Source organism: Procambarus clarkii, chromosome 79 (assembly GCF_040958095.1).
Source record: "Procambarus clarkii isolate CNS0578487 chromosome 79, FALCON_Pclarkii_2.0, whole genome shotgun sequence".
NCBI classification, from domain to species: Eukaryota; Metazoa; Arthropoda; class Malacostraca; order Decapoda; family Cambaridae; genus Procambarus; species Procambarus clarkii.
The window spans coordinates 12,125,796-12,146,983 of record NC_091228.1 but is presented as its reverse complement, the minus strand read 5'-3'; the positions used below and the strand labels follow the sequence as shown (position 1 = coordinate 12,146,983).

General features: G+C 43.0%; 1 pseudogene; it reads left to right on the top strand.

The window, feature by feature from the left end:
- LOC138357662 (murinoglobulin-1-like) overlaps nt 1-21,188 on the top strand; it is a 202,572-nt pseudogene that overhangs the window by 8,993 nt on the left and 172,391 nt on the right.

The following is a 21,188-nucleotide window of genomic DNA, read 5'->3' as shown; positions in this document are numbered from 1 at the left end:
CTAGAACATTAATGTAATTCACTGAACACTGAACTGTTTAAGTTAAACCACAAAAATGTTATTAAAGTTAGGCACGTATTTCCTGACTATTTTATATTGTGCTAATCATTAAAACATTCATATGAGAGCGGCAGGTAACTCGCCTCAGATGTGAGTTATTCTCCAGAAGTTTGTAGCTCAGTCCTCATCTCTTCTTCCTCACCCCCTCTTCCTTATCTCCCCTTCCTCATCTCTTCCTTCACACGTCTCCTCTTCCTCATCTCTTCTTCCTCATCTCCTTTTGATCATCTCTTCTTCCTCATCCCTTCTTCCTTATCTCCTCTTCCTCATCTCCCCTTCCTTCACACACGCACTACTTAAATTCGGCTTTAAAATCTTCTAAATTGATTGTATATAATAACTTATAAATGTCTAGGGCCATGGGGGTATAGGGCTCTACCTACTCTAGGGTCACGGGGGTATAGGGCTCTACCTACTCTAGGGTCACGGGGGTATAAGTCTCTACCTACTTTAGGGTCACTGAAGTACTGGGCTCTACCTACTCTAGGGTCACTGAAGTACTGGGCTCTACCTACTCTAGGGTCAAGGAGGTATAGGGCTCTTCCTACTCTAGGGTCACGGGGGTATTGGGCTCTTCCTAATCTAGGGTCACGTGGGTATAGGGCTCTTCCTACTCTAACGCCCTGGGTGTAGAGCACATCACCGACTGCAGAGTATATATTGCAGGGTATATATTGCAGGGTATATATTGCAGGAATATATATTGCAGGGTATATATTGAAAGGTATATATATTGCAGGGTATATATATATTGCAGGGTATATATATATTGCAGGGTATATATTACAGCGGTATATATTGCAAGGTATATATTGCAGGATATATATTGTAGGGTATATGTTGCAGGGGTATATATTGCAGGGCATATATTGCAGGGTATATATTGAAGGGTATATATTGCAGGGTACATATTGAAAGGTATATATTGCAGGGTATATATATTGTAGGGTATATATTGCAGGGGTATATATTGCAGGGTATATATTGCAGGGAATATATTGAAGGGTATATATTGCAGGGTTTATATTGCAAGGTATATATTGCAGGGGTATATATTGCAGGGTATATATTGAAAGGTATATATTGCAGGGTATATATTGCAGGGTATATATATTGCAGGGTATATATTGCAGGGTATATATTGCAGGGAATATATTGCAAGGTATATATTGAAGGGTTTATATTGCAGGGGTATATATTGCAGGGTATATATTGAAGAGTATATATTGCAGGGAATATATTGCAGGGTATATATATTGCAGGGTAAATATTGAAGGGTATATATTGCAGGGTATACATTGCAGGGGTATATATTACAGGGTATATATTGAAGGGTATATAATGAAGGGTATATATTGCAGGGTATATATTGCAGAGTATATATTGAAGGGTATATATTGAAGAGTATATATTGCAGGGTATATATTGCAGGGTATATATTGCAGAATATATATTGCAGAGTATATATTGAAGGGTATATATTGAAGAGTATATATTACAGGGGTATATATTACAGGGTATATATTGAAGCGTATATATTGCAGGGTATATATTGCAGGGTATATATTGCAGAGTATATATATATATATATATATATATATATATATATATATATATATATATATATATATATATATATATATGTGTGTGTGTGTGTGTGTGTGTGTGTGTGTGTGTGTGTGTGTGTGTGTGTGTGTGTGTGTGTGTGTGTGTGTGTGTGTGTGTGTGTGTGTTCGTCTCTACACCTAGCCGCGGCCTCCACACCCAGTTGGTGGCTCCACACCCAGTTGATGCCTCCTCACCCAGCCACGGCCTCCACACCCAGTTGCTGGCTCCTCACCCAGTTGCTGGCTCCACACCCAGTTGCTGGCTCCACACCCAGGTGCTTTTTCCACACCCAGTTGATGCCTCCACACCCAGTTGCTGGCAGTTGCTTGGCCATGACCCAGCGTGTTTGCCCCCCTCTATAAAACAATGCACAGTTTAACTCTCCCAACCGACTTGAAATGGAAGGAGTCCCAGCGGTCGGGCAGGACTCCGCAAACCTTGAGGTACCAACAACTGCTCCTAAAAGAGGTTTTTGCCAAGTATGCAACAAAAACCTCACCAAAGCGATCATAGCGACGTCTGCTAGAACATTACCACACATTCCTAAAGCAGCCCGCCCAAATGCAGCAGCCAAACTCTGTAATCTTCTGAAAAAGGTCAATGATGCCCCGGAAAACATTCAAGCGTGGCATAATGTCCTTCTGTTTGGCAGTGTATGCCTCACCGTCCCTGCAAGGAGGAACAAATCACTTGCTTCCTCGGTCCTGAGGGCGATAAATGAATACCCATGGGGGGGACAACCTAGTTCGTCTGCCTCTCCGAGCAAAACACATCCACCGCAGAAATGGTAACAACAACGTACCGGAAACTTACAAAATCAGAGCACAAATCACCAAGAAAATTGAAGAGGGAAATACCGCAAGTGCTATTAGAGTCCTCACCAGTGACAAGAAAATTGCTCCTCGAAACTCAGCCACAGCACGGGCCCTGCAAAGCAAGCACCCACCCAGAGCCCCTCAAGGTGACAACATCGTTCCGCCTCAGCCGACACCATTTCAGACCCATTAATCGTTGGTGACTCTGAGGTTTACAAAGCAGCCCTTTCTTTTCCACCTGGGTCAGCAGGCGGCTTTACAGGGTTAAAACGCAAATGTTAAATCCTGCTGTTGGTGATGCTGCACAAGATCTTCTTATGGAACTCACAAGGTTCGTCAACATGTGCCTGGCTGGTGAGATACCTGAGGTCATCAGGCCTCTCTTTTTTGGTGCCTCCCTCTGTGCTCTCAAAAAGAAGGATGAAGGAATCAGGCCAATCGCTGTTGGCAACACTCTCCGACGCCTGATTGCCAAGGCTGCTACGAGGGTAGTCTGCCAGCAAGCGGCTGAATTGCTGAAACCAATCCAGCTAGGTTTTGGAATCCCCCAAGGCTGTGAAGCGGCTACCCATGCAGCACGAGCATACATCACCAACATTTCTGATGAAAAGGCCCTGCTCAAACTGGACTTTAAGAATGCCTTCAACATGGTCAGAAGAGATGCAGTACTTTGTGCCGTACATCGCCATTCTCGGCCCCTCTACCCGTTCATACTATCGTGCTACAGTGGTGAGTCAAAACTGCTCTTTGGTGAACATGAAATCAGATCATGTGAAGGTCTTCAGCAAGGTGATCCTCTTGCTCCCCTTCTTTTCTGCTTAGTCTTAAAAGAAATCACAGAAAGATTGTCCAGCGAGTTCAACATCTGGTTTTTGGATGATGGCACTATAGCTGGCACCGTAGACCATCTCTTGGCAGATATCAGGAAAATAAGAGAGCAAGAAGTAAACCTGGGTCTTGTCCTGAACCCTTCCAAGTGTGAAGTAGTCTCTTCCAACCCAGACATCGTAGCTAGAATAAGGTCTGCCTTGCCTGGAGCCCATGTCATTAGGGCCGAGAACAGCACCCTCCTTGGAGCTCCCCTCGGGTCTAACGCCATTGAGGAGATCCTTGACAAGAAAATCGCAGACCTTAGGAGGATGGAAGACAGAATAGGTGATATCGATGCCCACGATGCTTTTTATCTCCTCACCAACTGCCTATCCCTTCCCAGGCTAACCTACTTTCTTAGGTGCGCCCCATCTTACGACAGCCGAAAGCTTGAAGAGTATGACCTCTTACTGAAGACCATGCTGGAAAAAGTTGTTAACCTCTCCCTCAACGAATGCCAGTGGAACCAATCCACTCTTCCTGTTAGGCTCGGTGGCTTGGGTGTCCACACTGCTACCCAAATTGCTGTCCCAGCCTTCCTATCTTCCTCCTCAGCATCAGATGACCTGGTTAAGGAAATTCTACCTGACACCCTAAGTGATGTAGCGGGGATACAGGACCCCCACTACACGGAATACGACACGAAATGGGGTGCCATGGCAGACCCAGCACTCAGACCAGCCATGCCGAAAGCCAAGAAACAATCCAGTTGGGACAAAGACAAAGAAGCCACAGCTTTGCTGGAGGCAGCAACAACCCCCAGTGATCGTGCAGGCCTCACAGCTGTGCAGGCTCCCCATGCAGGGGACTTCCTTTTGGCAGTCCCAAGGTCTGCGACAGGCACACGTCTTAATCCGCAAGAGCTCCGTATTGCAGTCGCTCTCCGTCTTGCTGCCCCTATTCACACTGTTCATAGGTGTATTTGCGGTGAGGCAGATGCTGACGAATATGGATTGCATGGCCTGCACTGTGGAAAATCGTGTGGTTGGCACACTAGACACGACGAAGTCATGTCATCATTAAAAGAAGCCTTGCCTCTGCTCAGTGTCCAGCGGAGAGAGACCTGCAACCTACTGAACCGTGACTCTGTTAGCTTTGCCGGCCGACCAGACGGAATCACACTGCGACAGTGGAAGGGTGGCAGACAGTTGGCATGGGACAATACTTGTGTATCCACCCTGGCAACCACATACATCAACCTCTCTGCCGGCCAAGCAGGAGCCGCGGCGACACGCAGAGAAAGAGACAAGCCAGCAAAGTACAGGCAATTAGATGATCGGTTCAACTTCCTTCCAATAGGGTCTGAGACCCTAGGCCCATGGGGAGAGAGTGCAAGAAGGTTTAAGGATCTTGGTTCCAAGCTCATTGACACCACAAGAGACCCTAAAGCAGCAAGTTTTCTCTCTCAGCGCCTCAGTGTCGCGATCCAGAGGGGGAATGCTCGCTGCATCCTCGGTTTCTGCCAGGCGTAGGAGGAGTTCAAGGAAATCTACAACCTCTAGGAAGCAAATTTTTTTTTGTGTCCTCTTAATGTTAATTTTTTGTATTAAATCAGATATGTAACTGTATAACCTTGCATAATAAAGTGTACACTATATATATATATATATATATATATATATATATATATATATATATATTGTGACAATAATCTCCTTCAAGAGATTGAGCCTGCTCTTCCCTTCATAATTACGTCGTCACAATTATATAAAAGACTATGGAAGAAATGTCAAACAACGACAACAACACCAGCACCAGCAAGGCTTGCCAGGGTGAGCAGAAACGTATGCATCCAGCCACCTGTTCGAACTCCAACCACCAAACTACCCGTTGATCGCTACGGCTCCGCTGATTGGTCGCCGGTCTGGCTGCACCTGCACTCGCCCCCCAATACTACCTGATGTCTGGGGTCGCCCCAACATCAGTCCTCAGAATGTTCCGTGCTTTCGTAGCCAGCACTCCTCCCAGCTAGACGTTAGCGTGTACTGAGAGAGGTGGTGGCTTTAAGCCAATATTCCAGCACCTCCCACTTAACTTTTGTGTTGCAATTCTTATTATTTTGCCTTAACGTAACTTTCATTGTGTCATTTAAGTATTCTTATTATTTTGATTCATTGATTTTATTATACATATTTGTTTGTCCATATTTTCATGTTTTGATTTATTTAACGTAATTAAAATTTCATTGTTAAAGTTTTACTTGTGTTTTGTGTGTCTTCTCCTTACCTTACCACAGACGAAGTTCCAGTTTTTCTATTTTTTTTTATAACTATGTGACGAGGCCATACCCCTAGCCTTAAACAGCCGAACACCAACGCGTTACCGTCACAAGTTATATGGGGGCCTGTCCTAGGAGCTTCACTCAGGTACTGGTGCCAAGTGGTAATTTATGGTAAGCGTATTTAACTTTGTTAACGTAGCTTTACTATTTTTCATTCAATTTCATTTTTTATAAGGTGCGGTGTATTGTGCATTACGAGAGTAACATATAGTGAAGGTGAGACAACTTTGGATTACGTGGTGACTGTAGGCCTCAGTCATACTCTTAATTGGTCATCTCTCCCTCCATGTTATTACTCGTATTTACCATCTATGTCCCTTGAATATTTCTCATTCTGACAGATCATCATATTGGTACTCTGGTACTGTGGTCTGCCCCGGGTCAAGAGTACCCAATCTTCTGCAATCTGACTGTAGGAGGACAAAGAGGGCCATAGTTCCTCTAGCTCGAACTTTAGTTGCTGAATTGGGACCTCAGCAGCAGTTCTCGTCACCAGTTGACACCTCGCACCCCTACACGTCAGTCAGAGATGATGATACATACAACGGTAGGGAATTAGCTTATTTTTTCAGAGCACAAAAGTTCGCTAATTCTGTAAGTATCATATTAAATTCAGTAGGAAAAACTTGCTTTATGTCCTATAGAGACTTGGCAAGGTATGCCTACATCCTTGGACTACCAATTTTACTTTTGAAGCATTTAACTGTTTCATTTGTTTTCGAAACTTTGTTTCATTTGTTAGTAGGATTTTCTTGCCCTTATTCTCTTACACGAGTACCGGGTACAAGATTTCCTGCGCCCTTGATTTCATTTAATCATTTAATATCTTTCACTTAACGTTAATTGTTAAAGATCACACAGGATAGGTACCAGTTGCCACGTTGTCCTGTTTCTGACATTTCATTATTGAACATTCGTGTACCTTTATTTGCTAATTTCACCATGTTTCGTCTCCAAACTTTCCGTGCAAATCCAGCAGGTGAAATAGGGACTTTAAGTCGTGCCAAGAGGACTGAACTACAAACTCTTGCACATGAGTATCAACTAGAAGTTCCCTATCAAGCCAACAAAAATGACCTACACAACCTGTTGCTGGATTACTATTTAGAGCAAGGTAAGATAGACTCTGAAACTCATGAAACTTACTATATTGCAGATAAAACTGACTTGGCAACGATGAAACTTAAACTAGAGCTGGCTAAGATTGAACGTGAGCAGCAAAAGGAAGCCCGCGAACAGCAAAGGGAAGCCCTCGAACAACAAGAACGAGCTGCTGCCATACGAAGAGAAGAACAAGAACGCGAAGCTGCTTTGAGGAGGGAAGAACAAGAACGAGAAATCACCCTCAGAGAACGTGAAGCTGCTTTGAGGAGAGAAGAACACGAACGAGGACTCGCCCTCCAAGAACGTGAGGTTGCACTACTCCAGGAGCGGGAACGAGTACAGCTTGAAACCAAACGACGCGAGTTGGAGATGCAACGCGAACATGACAAGCAACAAGCGACTCTGGCTCTAGAGTGTCGTCAACGTGAAATCGCCTTGGAAACTTCCCACTTCACTCAACGCCAACAAGCTACTGCCAATCTTCCCGTCAGTTTTAATATATCACATGCAAGTAAGTTAATGCCATCCTTTGTAGAAGCAGATTTTGATGTGTTCTTTACCACCTTTGAAACCCTTGCTAATCAACTCAGTTGGCCTGTCGACCAATGGGCCACACTTCTCAGAGTCCATCTTACAGGTAGAGCTGCAGTCACACTCAGTACTTTGGCGTCTGAGAATGACTACTACACTCTGAAACAAGCAGTGTTGGACGCCTACCTACTTTCCACAGAAAGTTATAGAAGGAAATTCCGTGACCACCTGAAGGCAAGTACCACTACCTTCCTTGAGTTTGCTAACACGAAACGGAGGTATTTCATGAAATGGCTGGAAGCAGCACATGTCTCTACTTTTACAGAACTCGTCAACCTGATGCTTGTTGAAGAATTCTTGAGACGTGTGCCGCCTCCTGTCCGCCTCTACTTAGCAGATAAAGAAGAAACCGACTACCTGAAGTGTGCTAAGTCGGCTGACACTTACAGCCTCATCCACCGGCTGACACCTGAACCATCCTCCAGTAAGAAGTCGTGGTACAGTTACGAGAAGGTGAGCCCCGATCAAGCTGGTTCACAACTGTACTGCAAGTATTGTAGACTCTATGGACATACCATAGACAAGTGTGGTAAGTCTCAATACAAGGGAACCACTGACCAACAACGACCCAAACCAACTCCTCCTAAGTCCGGTAAGCCTGTGATGAATGTTGGTGTTGATGTTAATGATCTTTCTCTTTTCAGTAACCACCTGTATACTGGAACTGTCTCTGCCAACGGTTCAAATCCGGAGGGACGTTTCAAATTGAAGATCTTGAGGGACACAGCGGCTCTACAATCGATCATCTTGAAGTCGGCTGTGCCCAACATAGTCTACACCGGGGAAACGGTCTTCATCACTGACCTCACTGCTACTACTCCATACCCTCTCGCCAGAGTCCACCTGGATTGTCCCTACGTGAACGGGGAAGTCCAAGTCGCCGTCAGGGAAAAGCCTTTTCCCATGCCTGGAGTGCAACTTCTCCTAGGCAACGACTTGGCAGAAGACCTGCAACCGACCAACCTGATCGTCATGGACAAACCCCAGGTGTGTAACTCTGTGCCAATAAATCCTATTCTAGAGTATGTTCCAGCAGAGGTTCAAGAGAGTGATGAAGTTTCTCCTCCGGTTCTCGTGACCACCCGTGCACAAGCCGCACGTCCACAGCCAGCTGACTCTACTGCCACCGCTGTCCCTCAAGACCCTCAGAAACTACCCCCGCATCTGACCAAGTTGGAGTTCCGTAAGTTGCAGAGGGAAGATCTTACTTTAACACCATTGTTTTTCCAGGCTGAGACTCAACCCGACAGTATTCCTGGGTTCTTCCTAGAGAACGACTTGCTCTACCGCAGATATAGACCCAGTAAACTGAAGGAGGAGGACGATTGGGCCAACATCGAACAACTTGTGATTCCCACCAGCCTGCGGCCCACTATTCTACACCTGGCCCATGGAGCATTCTCCCACTACGGTTTCAACAAGACTTACCATGGGATTCGCCAAGACTACTACTGGCCAGGTATGGTAAACAACGTCAAACAGTACGTAAAACAGTGTCATACATGTCAGATGGCAGGCAAACCGAACGTCTCCATTCCCAGAGCACCACTGATTCCCATACAGGTGCCTGCGGAACCTTTCCACAGACTCATAATAGACTGTGTCGGTCCTTTACCTCGGACCAGTTCAGGTAACGCCTACATCCTAACCATCCTGTGTCCTACCACCAGATTTCCCATAGCAGTTCCAGTGAAGAACATCACGGCTGCTACGGTTATCAAACATCTACTGAAGATCTTCACTCAATACGGATTTCCCAGGGAGATTCAAAGTGACTGTGGCACCAACTTCACCAGTGATCTCTTCAAAAGGACACTGGAGGAGTTCAACATCAAACAGGTATTGTCCAGCCCCTATCATCCTGCTTCACAGGGTTCTCTTGAACGTAGTCATCAGACCATCAAAGCACTCTTGAAAAAGTTTTGTAGTGAAACCTCAAAGGATTGGGATAAGCAGATTGACCTAATAATGTGTATTTTCAGAAGTCTCCCCAATGAGTCCCTAGGAGTATCTCCTTATGAGATGCTCTACGGCCGTAAGTGCCGTACTCCCCTTAAGGCTTTCAAAGACTCTCTCAGAGATGCCACCTTCAGTGAGCATCAGAATGTGCCCCAGTTTCTTCAAAACCTTCAACACATTCTAGAGAGAGTCCACCGCTTTGCTCATGATAATCTATTGAAAGCCCAGGTGAGAATGAAGACTCATTACGACCAGACCAGCAAAGTAAGAAAATTCAAGCCGGGAGACTTCGTCCTTGCTTATTTCCCTATCCCAGGTTCACCTTTACAAAACAAATTTTCAGGACCCTACTGCGTCAAAGAGTGCAGAAGCAACAACACATACGTCATAGAGACTCCAGATAGGCGGCGGAAGACCCAGCTGTGCCACGTCAACCTCCTGAAGCAATATAATGGTACTCCTCCCACTGTCTTGATTAATTGTTCTACCTTCACAGAACCCTACATCCACAGTGAGACCATCCCAGCTTCTTCTCCCGAAAGCACTGACAAGGAGTCGGCGCTTTCTAATTCCAAAATCCTTAATGATCTTCCCAAATGCTTTCAGGATAATACTCGTGCTCCTATGCCCTCTTCTAATTCCACTCTCACCTCGTCAGATAAGCCCTACATCCTCCATGTCGACGCCAATGGTACCGACGATGGTGGTGTCGTGATGCAGCAACGAGGCGAGAAGAATACACCTGTCAGCGACTACTGCTACAAGGAACGATGGAACAATTGGCAAGGAGCTACTCTTCCTCATCCTGAAGCTTCAGCACTTCACTCCACACCTGAAAAGTGCTCGGTCCACCATCAACACGGACCACACCACCCTACACCTCCTGCAGCACGCCCACTTCTCATCTCAGCGTCTTCTACTATGGGCTTGCTACCTGCAGAAATTCAACCTGGAGACACGCTATACCAAGAGTCTGACAACATCTTAGCCCATGATCTCTCCAGAGTTTATGAAGTAGAAGCGACTCCATCCATTACTCCACCACATAACGACGTACTTCTTCCAGAACCGCAGGCTTCGGGGGAGAGTTGTGACAATAATCTCCTTCAAGAGATTGAGCCTGCTCTTCCCTTCATAATTACGTCGTCACAATTATATAAAAGACTATGGAAGAAATGTCAAACAACGACAACAACACCAGCACCAGCAAGGCTTGCCAGGGTGAGCAGAAACGTATGCATCCAGCCACCTGTTCGAACTCCAACCACCAAACTACCCGTTGATCGCTACGGCTCTGCTGATTGGTCGCCGGTCTGGCTGCACCTGCACTCGCCCCCCAATACTACCTGATGTCTGGGGTCGCCCCAACATCAGTCCTCAGAATGTTCCGTGCTTTCGTAGCCAGCACTCCTCCCAGCTAGACGTTAGCGTGTACTGAGAGAGGTGGTGGCTTTAAGCCAATATTCCAGCACCTCCCACTTAACTTTTGTGTTGCAATTCTTATTATTTTGCCTTAACGTAACTTTCATTGTGTCATTTAAGTATTCTTATTATTTTGATTCATTGATTTTATTATACATATTTGTTTGTCCATATTTTCATGTTTTGATTTATTTAACGTAATTAAAATTTCATTGTTAAAGTTTTACTTGTGTTTTGTGTGTCTTCTCCTTACCTTACCACAGACGAAGTTCCAGTTTTTCTATTTTTTTTTATAACTATGTGACGAGGCCATACCCCTAGCCTTAAACAGCCGAACACCAACGCGTTACCGTCACAATATATATATATATATATATATATATATATATATATATATATATATATATATATAAATATATATATATATATATATATATATATATATATATATATATATATATATATATATATATGTCGTACCTAGTAGCCAGAACGCACTTCTCAGCCTACTATGCAAGGCCCGATTTGCCTAATAAGCCAAGTTTTCATGAATTAATTGTTTTTCGACAACCTAACCTACCTAACCTAACCTAACTTTTTCGGCTACCTAACCAAACCTAACCTATAAAGATAGGTTAGGTTAGGTTAGGTAGGGTTGGTTAGGTTCGGTCATATATCTACGTTAATTTTAACTCCAATAAAAAAAAATTGACCTCATACATAATGAAATGGGTAGCTTTATCATTTCATTAGAAAAAAATTAGAAAAAATATATTAATTCAGGAAAACTTGGCTTATTAGGCAAATCGGGCCTTGCATAGTAGGCCAAAAAGTGAGTTCTGGCTACTAGGTACGACATATATATATATATATATATATATATATATATATATATATATATATATATATATATATATATACATATATATATATATATATATATATATATATATATATATATATATATATATGTCGTACCTAGTAGCAAGAACGCACTTCTCAGCCTACTATGCAAGGCCCGATTTGCCTAATAAGCCAAGTTTTCCTGAATTAATATATTTTCTCTAATTTTTTTCTTATGAAATGATAAAGCTACCCATTTCATTATGTATGAGGTCAATTTTTTTTATTGGAGTTAAAATTAACGTAGATATATGACCGAACCTAACCAACCCTACCTAACCTAACCTATCTTTATAGGTTAGGTTAAGTTAGGTAGCCAAACAATTTAGGTTAGGTTAGGTTAGGTAGGTTAGGTAGTCGAAAAACAATTAATTCATGAAAACTTGGCTTATTAGGCAAATCGGGCCTTGCATAGTAGGCAGAGAAGTGCGTTCTGGCTACTAGGTACAACATATATATATATATATATATATATATATATATATATATATATATATATATATATATATATATATATATATATATATATATATATATTTATATATATATATTTATATTTTATATATATATATATTATAAATATATATATTTATATTTTATATATATATATATTATAAATATATATATATATATTTTTTATTTTTTTTTGTGATCATTGTTGCATATATATATATATATATATATATATATATATATATATATATATATATATATATATATATATATATTGTGACGGTAAAGCGTTGGTGTTCGGCTGTTTCAAAAGCTGGGGGCAGGGCCTCGTCACATCACAAAAAAAGAAAAGAGAAATGTTTGTCCTTTCGTCTGTGGTAAGGTAATGGGAAGACACACAAAACACAAGTATATAAACAATGAAATTTTAATTACTCTAGAAAACAAGACATGAATAAAGGCAATCTCATAAAATTCAACACTGGTCAACAAACAAAATAACGTGAATAATAACTGGCAATGAAAAGTTACTCTAAGACCAGAATGCAAAAATAGTGATTGTAATATAAATTAATATGTGCGGTGCTGGAATACTGGCTTCAGGCTGCCACCTCCCTTAGTACACGAAAGCCAAGGCTTAGTCTACTAGCGAGAGATGTCAACTCCAAGGAGCACAAAGATATTCTGACGAGTACGGCGTGCTGCTGCCCAGACGTCGACTCTCGGTGGTGGTGAGTGCAGGTGCGGCGAGACACCAGCCAATCAGCAACAGGCAGGCGGAGGATAAGCAGTTTGCTGGTTATGGCGGCTGTAGCAGGTGTCGGGGTGTGCATGGTACGATTTGCTTCCTGGGCAAAATGTTTGGCGATACTGGTGGACGTATCTTTTATATAGTATCTTGTACTTTACGACATAATGATGTAGGGAAGAGCAGGCTCAATCTCTCTTGAAAGAGATTATCGTCACAACTCTCCCCCGAAACCTGCGGTTCTGGAAGAAGTTACGTCTTCATGTGGTGGAGTGATAGTTGGAGTTGCTTCTACTTCATAGACTCTGGAGAGGGCGTCGGCTATGATGTTGTCAGAACCCTTGATATAGCGGATCTCCAGGTTGAAATCTTGCAGATATAAAGCCCATCGTAGAAGACGTTGGTTATGGAATTGGGCTTGATGTAAGAAGCGGAGAGGATTGTGGTCTGAGAAGATGGTGGTAGACCTAGCACCTTGTCGGTATGGAGCAAAGTGCTGGAGATTCAGGACGATGGAGAGTAGCTCCTTTTCAATAGTGCTGTAGTTCCTCTGGTGGGGTTTCAACTTGTAGCTGTAGTAGTTGACAGGTAGAACCTCCTCGCCTCGTTGCTGCATCAGGACACCACCGATGCCGGTACCACTGGCGTCGACATGAAGGACGAAAAGCTTGATGATATCGGTCGAGGCGAGAATGGGATTAGAACAGAGGAGGAATTTGAGTTGTTCGAAAGCAACGGTTTGCTGCATGGTCCAATTATACCGTTGCTTGGGACTCGTTAAAGTGATTAATGGTGTGGCTACTGTACTAAAATTTCTCACAAACCTACGGTAGTAGGAGGCAAGACCAAGGAAGCACAGGAGCTGCTTCCTGGTGGTAGGCTGTGGATAATGCTGGATGGCTTGAGTGTGTGTGTCTAACGGAGCTAGGCTTCCACTCCCAATTACATGACCCAGATAACGCACTTTACCTTTGGCAAAGGTGGACTTGCCCAGGTTGATGGTGAGGCCGGCTGTCAGGAGCTTGGCGAACAGTCGTTGCAGCTGGAGCAGATGTTCGCTCCAGGTGTTGGATGCTACGACGATATCATCCAAATAGGCGTAGGTGTTATCCAAGCCCTGGATGACGCGGTTGACAGCTCTCTGAAAGGTGGCCGGGGCATTACATAGTCCGAAAGGAAGGCGTTCATATCTGAAAAGTCCAAAGGGAGTGATAAAGGCAGATATTTCTTTGGCTCGCTCTGTTAGACACACTTGGTAATATCCCTTAAGCAAGTCCACTTGGGACAAGTACTGGGCATTACCAATGTCGTCAAGAATGTCATCTATCCTTGGCAAGGGGTATGCATCCTTGACAGTCACATTATTTAATTTACGGTAATCCGTACACAGTCTCACCTTACCTTGGGGTTTTGGCACCAAGATACAGGGTGAGGCCCAGGGGGACTCACAAGGTGTAGCCAGTCCATGACCCAAGAGGTACTGCACCTCAGCACGCATGACTTCCTTCTTGCTAGGGCTGATTCGGTAGAAGGGTTGACGAATCGGCCGGGTGTCAGGGAGCAGTTGGATGTCGTGCTGGGTAACATTACACTCTTGGGGATCATCTCGGAACAACTCCTGATGTTCTTTGAAGATCTTGATGAGAGGTGCACTATGATTGTCCTGAAAATAATTGGGAAGATCAGTTAGGATTTCCGAATTGGAAAGCGCCGACTCCTTGTCAGTGCTTTCGGGAGGAGAAGCAGGGAAGGTCTCACTGTGGATGTATGGCTCTTTAAAGGAAGAGTAATATTTCATGACAGTGGGAGGAGTACCGTTATATAGCTTCAGGAGGTTGACGTGGCACAACTGGGTCTTCCGCCGCCTATCTGGAGTCTCTAGAACGTAGTTGTGGTTGTTTCTGCACTCCTTGATGCGGTAGGGTCCTGAAAACCTGTTTTGTAAAGGAGAACCTGGGATAGGGAAATAAGCAAGTACGAAGTCTCCTGGTTTAAATTTCCTTACTTTGCTGGTCTGGTCATAATGAGTCTTCATCCTCTCCTGTGCTTTCAATAGATTATCTTGGGCAAAACTGTGGACCCTCTCTAGAATGTGTTGTAGGTTTTGAAGAAACTGGGGCACATTCTGATGCTCACTGAAGGTGGCATCACGTAGAGAGTCTTTGAAAGCTTTGAGAGGAGTACGGCACTTACGTCCGTAGAGCATCTCATAAGGAGGTACTCCTAGGGACTCATTGGGCAAACTTCTAAAGATACACATTATCAGGTCAATTTGCTTATCCCAATCCTTAGAGGTTTCATTACAAAACTTCTTCAGGAGTTCTTTAATAGTCTGATGACTACGCTCAAGAGAACCCTGTGAAGCAGGATGATAGGGGCTGGACAATACCTGTTTGATGTTGAACTCTTCCAGTGTCCTCTTGAAGAAATCACTGGTGAAGTTGGTGCCACAGTCGCTCTGAACCTCCCTTGGAAATCCATACTGGGTGAAGATCTTCAATAAGTGTTTCACAACCGTAGCAGCCGTAATATTCTTTACTGGAACTGCTATGGGGAATCTGGTAGTAGGACACAGGATGGTTAAGATATAGGCGTTACCTGAACTGGTCCGAGGTAAAGGACCAACACAGTCTATAATAAGTCTGTGTAAAGGTTCCGCAGGCACCTGTATGGGAGTCAGTGGTGCTCTGGGAATAGAGATGTTCGGTTTACCTGCCATCTGACATGTATGACACTGTTTGACGCTATTTATCATACCTGGCCAGTAGTAGTCTTGACGGATTCCATGGTAGGTCTTGTTAAATCCGTAGTGGGAGAGTGCTCCGTGGGCCAGGTGTAGAATAGGGGCCGCAGGCTGGCAGGAATCACTAGTTGTTCGACGTTGGCCCAATCGTCCTCCTCCTTCAGTTTACTGGGTTGCTCTATCTGCGGTAGAGCAACTCGTTCTCTAGGAAGAACCCAGGAATACTGTCAGGTTGAGTCTCAGCCTGGAAAAATAATGGTGTCAAGGTAAGATCTTCCCTCTGTAACTTACGGAACTCCAACTTGGTCAGATTCGGGGGTAGTTTCTGAGGGTCTTGAGGGACAGCGGTAGCAGTAGAGTCAGCTGGCTGTGGTCGTGCAGCTTGTGCACGGGTGGTCACTAAAACCGGAGGAGAAACTTCATCACTCTTGAACCTTTGCTGGAACATACTCAAAGATGGGATTATCCATTACAGAGGTACACACCTGGGGTTTGTCCATGACGATCAGGTTGGTCGGTTGCAGGTCTTCTGCCAAGTCGTTGCCCAGGAGAAATTGCACTCCAGGCATGGGAAAAGGCTTTTCCCTGATGGCGACTTGGACTTCTCCGGTCACGAAGGGACAATCCAGGTGGACTCTGGCGAGAGGATAAGGAGTGGTAGCAGTGAGGTCAGTGATGAAGACAGTTTCTCCGGTGTAGGCGATATTGGGCACAGCTGATTTCAAAATAATCGATTGAAGAGCCGCTGTGTCCCTCAAGATCTTCAGTTTGAAACGTCCCTCCGGATTTGAGCCGTTGGTAGAGACAGTTTCAGTATACAGGTGTTTACTGAAAAGAGAAAGATCATTAACATAAACACCAACATTCATCACAGGCTTACCGGACTTAGGAGGAGTCTATTTGGGTTTAGGTGATTCGGTATTTCCTTTGTATTGAGACTTACCACATTTATCTATGGTATGTCCATAGAGTCTACAATACTTACAGTACAATTGCGAGCCAGCTTGTTCGGTACTCACTTTCTCGTAACTGTACCACGACTTCTTACTGGAAGATGGTCCTGGTGTCAGCCGATGGATGAGGCTGTAAGTGTCAGCCGACTTAGCACACTTTAGGTAGTCGGTTTCTTCTTTATCTGCTAAATATAGGCGGACAGGAGGCGGCACACGCCTCAAGAATTCTTCAACTAGCATGAGGTTGACGAGTTCTGCAAAAGTAGAGACATGTGCTGCTTCCAGCCATTTCATAAAATATCTCCTTTTGGTATTAGCAAATTCGAGAAAGGTAGTGGTACTTGCCTTCAGGTGGTCACGGAATTTCCTTCGATAACTTTCAGTGAAGAGAAGGTAGGCGTCCAACACTGCTTGTTTCAGAGTCTGGTAGTCTTTCTCAGTCGCCAAAGTACTGAGTGTAACTGCAGCTCTACCTGTAAGATGTACTCTGAGAAGGGTGGCCCATTGGTCGGCAGGCCAATTAAGTTGATTAGCAAGGGTTTCAAAGGTGGTGAAAAACACATCAACTTCTGTTTCTACGAATGGTGGCATTAACTTACTTGCATGTGATATATTGAAACTGACAGGAAGATTGGCGGTATCTTGCTGGCGTTGAGCGAGGTGTGTAGTTTCCAACGCGAATTCTCGTTGACGACATTCCATAGCCAGAGTTGCTTGTTGTTTGTCATGTTCGCGTTGCATCTCCAATTGGCGTTGTTTTGTTTCAAGCTGTATTCGTTCCCGCTCACGGAGTATTGCAATCTCACGTTCTTGTTCTTCTTTCCTCAAGGCAGCTTCTCGTTCCTTTTCTTCCTTTCGTATGGCAGCTGCTTCCTTTTGTTGCTCGAGGGCTTCTCTTTGCATGGCAGCTGCTTCCCTTTGCTGTTCGCGTTCGATCTTGGCCAGCTCTAGTTTGAGTTTCATCGATGCCAAATCAGTTTTATCTGCAATAAAGTAAGTTTCGTGAGTTTCAGAGTCTATCTTACCTTCCTCTAAGAGATGATCCAGTAACAGGTTATGTATTTCATTTTTGTTGGCTTGGTAGGGAACTTCTAGTTGATACTCATGTGCAAGAGTTTGTAATTCAGTCCTCTTGGCACGACTTAAAGTCCCTATTTCACCTGCTGGATCTGTACGGAAAGCTTGGAGACGAAACATGGTGAAATTAGCAAATAAACGCACAACGAATATACTGCTGTGATATGGTGAATGTCAGAAACAGGACAACGTGGCAACTGGTACCTATCCTGTGGAATCGTTAGCAATTAATGTTAATTTCAAGATGATAAATGATTAATAAATCAAGGTCGCCGGAAATCTTGTACCCGGTACTCAATGTAAGAGGATAAGGGCAAGAAAATCCTACTAAACAAGCAAAACTGAGTTTCTAAAACAAATGAAACAGTTAATTGCCTCAAAAGTGAAATAGGTAGTCCAAGAATGTAGGCATACCTTGCCGAGTCTCTATAGGACATAAGCAAGTTTTTCCCACTGTAATTAATATGATACTTACAGAATTAGCGAACTTTTGTGCTCTGAAAAAGAAGGCTAATTCCCTACCAATGTAAATATCATCATCTCTGACCGACGTGTAGGGGTGCAAGGTGTCAAGTGGTGACGAGAACTGCTGCTGAGGTCCCAATTCAGCAACTAAAGTTCGTGCTAGAGGAACTATGGCCCTCTTTATCCTCCTACTGTCAGATTGCAGAAGATTAGGTGCTCTTGACCCGGGGACAGACCACAGTACCAATATGATGATCTGCCAAAAATATGAGAAATATCCTAGGGACAAAAGATGGTAAACACGAGTAATAACACGGAAGGAGAGATGACCAATTAAGAGAATGACTGAGGCCTACAGTCACCACATAATCCAAAGTTGTCTCACCTTCACCATATGCTACTCTCGGAATGCACAATACACACAGCACCATATGAAAATAAAATTGAGTATTGAAAATAGTGAAAAGCTACTTTACCAAAGCCAAATACGCTTACCACAAATTTACAATTTGGCACCAGTACCTGAGAGAAGCTCCCGGACAGGCCCCCACGTAATGTGACGGTAAAGCGTTGGTGTTCGGCTGTTTCAAAAGCTGGGGCAGGGCCTCGTCACATCACAAAAAAAAAAGAGAAAAGTTTGTCCTTTCGTCTGTGGTAAGGTCATGGGAAGACACACAAAACACAAGTATATAAACAATGAAATATTAATTACTCTAGAAAACAAGATATGAATAAAGGCAATCTCATAAAATTCAACACTGGTCAACAAACAAAATAACATGAATAATAACTGGCAATGAAAAGTTACTCTAAGACCAGAATGCAAAAATAGTGATGGCAATATAAATTAATATGTGCGGTGCTGGAATACTGGCTTCAAGCTGCCACCTCCCTTAGTACACGAAAGCCAAGGCTTAGTCTACTAGCGAGAGATGTCAACTCCAAGGAGCACAAAGATATTCTGACGTGTACGGCGTGCTGCTTCCCAGACGTCGACTCTCGGTGGTGGTGAGTGTAGGTGCGGCGAGACACCAGCCAATCAGCAACAGGCAGGCGGAGGATAAGCAGTTTGCTGGTTACGGCGGCTGTAACAGGTGTCGGGGTGTGCATGGTACGATTTGCTTCCTAGGCAAAACGTTTGGCGATACTGGTGGACGTATCTTTTATATATTATCTTGTACTTTACGACGTAATGATGTAGGGAAGAGCAGGCTCAATCTCTCTTGAAAGAGATTATCGTTACAATATATATATATATATATATATATATATATATATATATATATATATATATATATATATATGTATGTATATATATATATATATATATATATATATATATATATATATATATATATATATATATATATATATATATATATATATATATATATGTCGTACCTAATAGCCAGAACGCACTTCTCAGCCTACTATTCAAGGCCCGATTTGCCTAATAAGCCAAGTTTTCATGAATTAATGTTTTTTCGTCTACCTAACCTAACCTAACCTAGCTTTTTTTGGCTACCTAACCTAACCTTACCTATAAATATAGGTTAGGTTAGGTTAGGTAGGGTTGGTTAGGTTCGGTCATATATCTACGTTAATTTTAACTCCAATAAAAAAAAATTGACCTCATACATAGAGAAAAGGGTTGCTTTATCATTTCATAAGAAAAAAATTATAGTAAATATATTAATTCAGGAAAACTTGGCTTATTAGGCAAATCGGGCCTTGAATAGTAGGCTGAGAAGTGAGTTCTGGCTACTAGGTACGACATATATATATATATATATATATGTCGTACCTAGTAGCCAGAGCGCACTTCTCAGCCTACTATGCAAGGCCCGATTTGCCTAATAAGCCAAGTTTTCCTGAATTAATATATTTTCTAGATTTTTTTTCTTATGAAATGATAAAGCTACCCATTTCATTATGTATGAGGTCAACTTTTTTTTATTGGAGATAAAATTAACGTAGATATATGACCGAAATTAACCAACCCTACCTAACCTAACCTAATCTATCTTTATAGGTTAGGTTAGGTTAGGTAGCCAAAAAAGTTAGGTTAGGTTAGGTTAGGTCGTCGAATAAACATTAATTCATGAAAACTTGGCTTATTAGGCAAATCGGGCCTTGCATAGTAGGCTGAGAAGTGCGCTCTGGCTACTAGGTACGACATATATATATATATATATATATATATATATATATATATATATATATATATATATATATATATATATATATATATATATATATATACATATATATATATATATATATATATATATATATATATATATATATATATATATATATTGCAATGTATATATTGCAGGGAATATTTTGCAGGGTTTATATATTGCAAGGTATTTATTGCTGGGTATGTACCCTTTATTGCAGGGTATATATTGCAGGGTATTTATTGCAGAGTATATATTGCAGGGTATGGGTATTTATTGCAGGGTATATATTGCAGGGTATATATTGCAGGGTATTTATTGCAACGTATATTGTGCAGGGTATGTACCCTATATTGCAGGGTATATATTGCAAGGTATATATTGCTGGGTATATGTATATTGCAGGAATATACTGAAGGATATATATAAATGGTAGAAATATGTGTAGTGCACTAATGGTGGTCACTGATGTCCGTGCAAAACGACATCACGCTATGCACGTGTCCGTGAGAGCCTCCTGGTGCGTGTCTGTTTACTGTTGTGCACGTGTTCGTGAGAGCCTCGTGGTGCGTGTTTGTTTACTGTTGTGCACGTGTCCGTGAGAGCCTCCTGGTGCGTGTCTGTTTACTGTTGTGCACGTGTTCGTGAGAGCCTCCTGGTGCGTGACTGTTTACTGTTGTGCACGTGTCCGTGAGAGCCTCCTGGTGCGTGTCTAACCTGTTATGGTTGTTTACAGCTACACCTTCGGACAACCGGTTAAGGGCAACCTGTCACTGACTCTGGACACCAACCAGAGAAGGAAGTGCAAGGTGGACGTCACCAACAACGTTACGGTGAGTACCTCAGTGTTACGGTGAGTACCTCAGTGTTACTGTGAGTACCTCAGTGTTACCGTGAGTACCTCAGTGTTACTGTGAGTACCTCAGTGTTACTGTGAGTACCTCAGTGTTACG